The sequence below is a fragment of the Alligator sinensis genome, unplaced genomic scaffold (assembly GCF_000455745.1).
Source record: "Alligator sinensis unplaced genomic scaffold, ASM45574v1 scaffold1738_1, whole genome shotgun sequence".
Classification (NCBI taxonomy): domain Eukaryota; kingdom Metazoa; phylum Chordata; order Crocodylia; family Alligatoridae; genus Alligator; species Alligator sinensis.
The window spans coordinates 117,393-125,251 of record NW_005843189.1 but is presented as its reverse complement, the minus strand read 5'-3'; the positions used below and the strand labels follow the sequence as shown (position 1 = coordinate 125,251).

At 40.4% G+C, this 7,859-nt stretch overlaps 1 protein-coding gene across 1 annotated transcript in view; it reads right to left on the bottom strand.

Annotated features, from left to right (window-relative positions):
- The window catches only part of FGD6 (FYVE, RhoGEF and PH domain containing 6), a 106,048-nt gene that overhangs the window by 96,944 nt on the left and 1,245 nt on the right, over positions 1-7,859 (bottom strand). The window lies entirely within an intron of this gene.

Below are 7,859 nucleotides of genomic sequence, written 5' to 3'. Positions count from 1 at the left end.
GGGGGGGGGGGGGGGAGGGAGAGAGAGAGAGGAGGCAGCAGGACTGGAAACTTTCATGGATCAGTGAACTAATGGATAAATCCCAAGATGGGATACTGATGAATACATGACATGCCTCCATTTCTGACAAGGGCTGCATACAGCATTACGTAGCTACTGGAAGAATCACAGTTTTCCTTGTAGACACCTTGAGTGTACAAATGTCCACATTGTTCTCCCATGAAAAAAAATCTTCTGGGAGCTGCTTCTACCTCATTGGAATTGAGTTAATTTGCCCCTGGAACGTCTCTGGTCTGGAAGAAACTAACGCATGTACACTAAACCTTCCAGTTGCAGCTGCAGTGCCATCCTCTAGCATCTCAGCATGCATTGCTCCAGGCCCCTCTGCCTTCCTCCCCACTCCAGGGAGAAGTTACGACTTGGGTTGCACTCCAATGGTCCAACTGAGCATGAACCAAACCCCTCCCTCTGATTACTTTGGGACAAGGAAAGCCAGCCCCTTTTATCACCCCTGCACTGTGCTCCAGGACTTCAGGAAAACACAGGATACCAAGGCAGCTGTGTCCCCTGCATGTGATCCAGAAACCCAGACCTCCCCTTATCATACCTGACTTTGCCCCAGTTTTGACATTTGACACACCTGCAACTTACCGAAGAAGGGATACGCTCTAGGTCTCTCTCAAAGCCTCACAGCAGGGAAGGAAGTGGGGATTGTGAGCAGGAGTTCCCCAGGGGCACATGATCCCTGGGAGCAGCCAGCCAATAAGAGCTACTCTGGGCACTCAGTACTTTCCAACAGCCAGGGGAGCCTGCAGAGCCTTCTGGGATGTATACACAGGGCCCCCCTGTTCGGGTAGTGGCAGCACAGGTTCTCTGTGCAGCAGCTATCCAGCTTGTCTAACATTTCTACAGTGCTCTCCCAGTAGATTTTTCTATAGGGAAAACAAAGCTAAAAGACTTCTCAAGGTTCATTTGAATACCTGTAAGTAGCCAAGGGCAACTTATTAATTAAAAACGACCTTAGTCAAAAGGAAAGGTAAAGACATTAATGGGAAAAAAGTGTATAACAAAGTATAACAAATGGATCACTTTGTAAGGTAGGTTTACAGGAACATGCTCTTTAACACAGCCAAACGTGAAGTTGTATATTGCCATGTTGAGTTCTGGTATCTACATTTCAAAAGGGACGTTGAAAAGTTAGAAAGAATTCAGAAAAGACCTAGAAATTGGGGTCTGGAAAGTGCACTCTATAGCAAAAGAATTAAGAAACTCAATCTATTTAGCTCATCAACAAAAAATTAAGAGGCAACTTGATCACAGTCTGCAACTACATACATGGGCAAGACTCCTGATGATTGGTAGCTCTTTACTAGAGTAGAAATGATGTACTGAAATCCTGTAATTTCCAAGGTAAAGTTAGGCACATTCAAACTAGAAATAAGGCGTTCTTGCTCTCTCTCTGTCATTTCTTTTTTGTTTTTAAAGACATTGAGAGTAATTAACTATTGAAACAATTTGTCTAGAGATGTGGATTCTCTAGTTCCCCAAGTTTGACTGCCTTTAACAGCAATATGCTAGGGCTCAAACTGAAGTTGCAGGCTGGACAGATGAGTTATTAGACAAGATTTTTGGTCTTTATCTTTTAGGAGTTTAGAATATGAAAATGTAATGGTCTCCTTTCTAGTGTTAATTTGTTTCACAAACAGGATCCATGCCTCCAGAATAGCATCATGGGTCACCAAAATGAAAGCGCATAAAGTCCAGAAGCACAATGCTTTCCTCAAGTAAACAGGTTAAAATCTTAGGAATCCATGCAGCACTGACAAAGTCAAAGCGCCACCTTAGTTTCTTGGCTATGGAGAAATAAAGCAGTGCACCAGAGCCCACCAACAGAAACCACCAAAACTAGGCTTTTGCCAAGGGAAATTTATATTCTAAAATATATATTAATGCTTCCAGTTCCAAGGGGGAAAAATGATCTTAGCCATCTCAAAGATTTGTTCAACATGTAACCTGTAAAAAAATTCTAATATATTAAAGGGCATAGCCTGTCTGTCTGTCTGTAACGCTTTTGGGAAACTGCACGTGTGCCATCAAGAGGGCTGGTGGCGATTGGCTGCGCGGGCTCCACCTCCTCAGGCAGGGAGGGAGAAGCCCCGCTGCTCCAGGGGAGGCAATGGCGGGGAAGGCAGCTGCTGCTACCTCCTCAAGTTGAGGGAAGCCCCGCTGCTCTGTGGGAGGAGGCAGAGGCAGGTGCGGGGGAGGGAGCCGCTGCACCATCAGAGGCAGGGGAAAGCTGCACTGCTCTAGGGGAGGAGGTGGAGGTGGGCAGGGGAGAGGGAATCACTGCGCTGGAGGCTGGAAGAGGATATAGCAGCAGTGGGACTGTTTACATCTGAAGGGTGAGCAGGGGAGTCATGTAAACACTCCCCGAAATGCTCCGTCATTCATGACGGGCAATTGGCTAGTATAAAATAAAGGTGCTGGTCAATATGCTAGTCAAGAAAACCTGCAGCACTAGCAGCTTATGCAAACATCCTAGCTTCTTCCTCCTCAACCACAGGCCACAGCACAGAGTCCACTGGAACAAAGCGTTTTATCTTCTTTCACTTGTGGACAAGAGTTATACCCATCCGTACCCTCCATGGCATTTGCAGCACTTCAGTATATTCCTGTCCTATTGTTACAATGTGGTGTTGAATGTAAACATCCCAAACTCTCCCCTTGTCTGTCAAAGTCTGATCCTGGGCTGCCAAAACCATGGCCTAAAGACCCCGTTTCACCTCAAAATTCTTAAGCCTTCCTACCCTACACAGGCAACATCTAGAAGTCACTGGAAGAGCATGAGAAACAAAGTATCAGTTTTCCTACATTCTAAATCTTTTTCCTCAACTATACACAGCACCATCACCCAGTTTGCAAAGCAAAACTTAAAGGGTGTGGCCAGGAACAGGTAAGAACAAGCACTTGGAAGAACTTGTCCTTATCAGGGCTGAACCTCAGATTAAGTTGGTTCCCACAGCACCATCTTTCTTCTATAGGTTCCTCTGTACCCCCACATGTCCAAATAACTATGACATCAATACGAACCAATTTCTAACTTTCCAGTAGGAGGAAAGCAGGCACAATGCTGTGGCCAGATTTGTAACCGCAGGAATACATATCTCCATAATCTCCAAGGTAAATCAACAACTTTTGCCTAATGAACAAAGTCCTATGCTCTGAATGAGCTCAACTGGTACAGAAATACAGCAACTCATCTGCTTAGCAACACAAAATTGTCACGCTCCATTCTCCGCATGAGTTCTACATGGACAGATAAGCAAGTCTGTATATGATGTCTGAAATCCTTCATGCAACTAGCTGCAGTTACCCAAGAAATTGCCATTCACTGTGTGACCCAGATTCTACAACACTTCTTGACAGTCACATCCCTCTGGAACCACAAATGTGTAAGCGAATGGAGGAATTTTGTAGAATGTAACACAAAGCAAAAACTTATCAAAGCTGTACTTAGTATCTGTGAACCCAGACTCAGAGTTTGTAAATAAATACAAACCTCTTCTTTTCATCTTGCCTTCTCACAGTACACTCTTCACACATTCTGTGTGTCCATTCACATGAAGAGTTCAATTCTGCTAGCTTTCTCTGGAGAGAAAAGGGTAGCAGAACCTCACTTGAGTAAATTTATCACAAGCCCACAAACTACTCTTGGGCTAGAGTACTACTAATCACAAGCAGGAGTACAAAAATTGACACCAAACAAAGACCCCACTATAAACTGTCCAGCTCCTACAGGCTAGATAGAAAAATAAACTATTGCTATGCCAATATTCCTTGGAAGCACTCCAAAATCATTATGATGAGAACTAATATGATACCAAGACAGAGTCCAAATTGTTTGGAATGATTTTAATGATTTGGAACAAAGGTCATTCTAGTCTGATCACTGTCTTGAATCAATTACTTTAAAATTATAAGTCTCCAGTATCTAAAAACCACACACTACACTCACAAAGACTGTCTGAGTTCAGGACCTTGTTTCCTGCTAGTTGGGGGTTTTTTATTATTATTAATTTGTTCTGTTTTATAAATATGCAGAGGCTGTGATATTTCAGGTGTCACAATGTTAAAAGTAAACAAAAAGGGAAATGAGTCATGACTTCCCGGAAGATAATACACGTAGCTTTTAAAATGCAAGGAAAAAACAACAGTTTAAGTCAAAGGATTTTAGAAAACAACCTAAACAAGTTAAAAGGAATGTCTTCCCAAACAAAGGAAAACCTTAATTTAAAACTGAAGTTTGTTTTATGACTTACTGAAGAAAAACAAGAGTTGGGAAAAACTTTAGACTGGATACAAGAGAGATGAACAAATACTGTCTTTAAACCTGATATTGTGGAAATAAAGCTGAGTAAATATAACGTGACTTGACACGTTACAGGGTTAAATGGGCAATAAACCCTGTAGGCCTCATTTTTTCAGTCCTTAAGAGAAATACAGCTTGATAGGAAAAGTCATTATGATTTTGTTGATTTAGTTTCTGCTGTGTTTTTCCCCCTGAATTACAATTTATGGTAAAACACAGACTATACATTCTTTCATTGATGTAATCAAACTAAATCTCAGTTCCAGATTTCCCTTCTGCTGCATAGGATCCATATACCACTTACTCTTTGCTAAAAAAAAAATGCCACAAACCAAAATATCTTCTTTTTCTCCCTTTTAAAATAAAGCCTACATTTCAATATTGTAATATTATTCCAGGCAGAGACTGTGTGACCAAAGGCAACTGTGCATTTATCAGGATCATATATGTGCTTTTTAAGAAAGCAACAAGAGCTCACAGCTATAAAACAGAAGCTAAGTTTTAACATAAGCACTGTAAAAAGGGAACTCTTGGTTTTAACTAATTCTCAATAATCCATTCATTAAATAGCTCCTTTAATTCTGAACAAACCCAAAGGGCTTTATAAACAAACTAGTATATAACCATATATGGATTGCTTTGCTGTCTCTCTGAAATACAGCCAACTCTTTATGTTGACGAATTTCACTATAAAGTACTTCAAAACATTTTAGTACAGACAACGAAAAGTAGCAAACTGATATTGCACTGAGTATTTAAGAAGGCAGATGTGAGTTTTAACACTGGCCTTCTGGCTGAATTAACTGCTTTATTCTGGCAAAAGCTGCCAGATCTAATGACCACAAGCGGTTAGAACCTCTGTTTTATAACTTTCTCCACAACGTAGCTCCCTCCACCAGCACAGTGCCTCATTCAGAAGTAGTTCAGAAGGAAGCATTCTACATACTGAGTCACTGATACCCATTTCCCACATAGCCATTTCAATCTACCCCTTCTAAAACTAAAACATGCCAAGAAACAAATCAATACCTCTAATTCTCTAACAAATATAAACTTTGGCATCATTGTAATTTAAGTTTGGATGAATCCAAAGCAGAATACATTTAGAGTTCAAAGTTTCTTTACACTTTAAACAGTTGTTAATGAGAAATGCTGCTTGTCAGTAGTTGAATGATGCCATGTAAGTTTTAAATTGTAGAAAGCAATTCTGACTAAAATGGCAGCTTTATTTTTTAAATTATCTTAACATTTAGGAGTTCATTGGAGTAAAACTGTGCAAAAAATTAAGTAAATAACATGTTTTTATGTGAATAGCAGATATACAAGTTGTGTGTAAATTTTGGCTCCTAGATTTTAAGGGGATGCAGGAATTATAATGCACATAGATAGACGTTAAGGTTTTTAAAGTTACCTTCTTCCCACTCCTAATTCTGTTGTATCACAGCAAGTTAAAGCTCCTCATTTGCACTGTCACAGCTATCATAATTTTGTCTCACATCTTACTGTTTTGGTCATACATGGTCCCCACATTTTGCATTAATCCTCTCTTTGTCCCTTTCTGTTCACCCAGAGCTCCCTTTAAAGCCTCTTCCTTCAAAAGCCCTCCGTAAACCCTACATTTTCCAGGAATTCTTTCTTCCTTGTCTTCATCAGTATTTCCTTATGCTCCTCTCTTGTTTTGTGTTTTGCTTGATTTTGGCCCACTAAAATATCTCCCTAAATGACAGACAATGGCTTCAGTCCTGGAACTGGATTCACATGCACAGATCCCACATTAACACAGAGCTGAGTCTAAGATGCTTGGAATAAGTGCAATATCAAATTCACTTGAACCTTACTGTTCAAGTTTCAAGCTCTTCAGCACTTCCTAATAAAGTTATTTTATTTTCATATCTGTTGAACTCCAGCAAAAAGATAAAAGTAGCAAACTGCATTACAAGGAATACTGCTAAATAATGAGGTCATACTATTCAGTTGTTAAATAGAGATGCTCTGCTTTATTACTTAATGCACCAGCTCTACACTGAGACACATAAGTATATCGATTAGAGGAACAATGCATTACAACGTATTTAAAACTTAGGAGAATAGTAAGTGGAGCAGAAAGATGAATTCATATTTATAAAATAGCATTGTTTTCAAGTACTCATGCTTAATTATAGGATTATTAGAAGATGCTAAAATGAGGCAATCAAACATTTATTATGTGAAAGTACAATAACTAGTCTAGTGTTATTATTTAAGAACAGGTGTATATTTTTTTTAAAAATGAAGCCCACTTCAATTATATCCTGTAACACCATTTTTTTTTTCATTCAGGAAATATCTTATTGCCAAGGTTTTCATTACATTTGACTGCTGCCCCACAAAAGTAAGGTAAAGCAGCAGATCAGCATAATTTAAGTGATTTTATTCAATGGAAAAAAACAGCTCTCATCCCTGTTGTTCATGCAGGCATAAGAAAGGAAGCCCACTAATCTAACAGATGGGAGAACAAAAGTACTGACAATGCTCCTCTGTGTGAGCAAACAAACAAAAATCTGAGTAACTCCCTTAAACACAGGAAGCTCCCTTGTTTTACACTGAGAATTTGTCTTGAAGCTTTCCTAGCCATAGAATTGACAATACTTTAAAAAAAATGAAGAAGAATGTAAGTTTGGACTTTATAGCTTTCCAGTTGTTTTTGCATAACAGCAATCGAGCTTGCAAGACCCTTCATGAAGACAGGTATGCTCTTGAAGGAAAACTGATAGATGGCTGCCTATTTCATGCGAATGACTACGTTATATGAAGAGGGTTGTTGGTTGTAGCTGTCTTGGTCTAAAGACATAGGCAAACAAGGCTCTTTGGATAGATGCGACTCTCCCCATGCCAGAAAAAGTGTATTTGTACCCAAAAGTTTGCAAAGAACAATTTTTCCAACTATTTAGTTGGTTTAATAAAAGATATCACATCTCCCTAACGAACCTTGTCTGCCTCAGCTATATGAAGCAGCAGGTACTGCCCATACTAAAGCTTTACTGGAAGTCCCCAGCGTTCAGCATTGTTTCCTTACAGAAAGGCTGGAAGTAGAGGGGGGGCGGGGGAGGGGGGAAATCTTTGCAAGCTTTGAAAACTCCCAAGTGTCAGAAGTCCTGCACAACAAGGCACGCCAGCCTCACTATGGACAAGTGACAATAACCAGAGCTCAGCGAGATGCTTTTATGTCACTAAAAATACAGCTGATAAGACTTGCCTGCAGGAGAGCAAAGGACGTTTTTCAAAGAGTGGGAAGGGAAGGGCGGGGGAGGGGGGTGCTAAGAAACCTCCTAGAGGCCCTTGGGAGAAAAGAGAAATATAAACAGGGAAAAATCAAACAAGAATAACAGGGTGACCTTAAAAAGAGACCTGATCCCGTAGCGCCCTGCTGCTGACCCCGAATGGGAACTCAAGAAGATGTGGCTTTTCTTTTTTCCCTTCAGCAGAGGGGAGAAGAAGAAGAGGGAGAGGA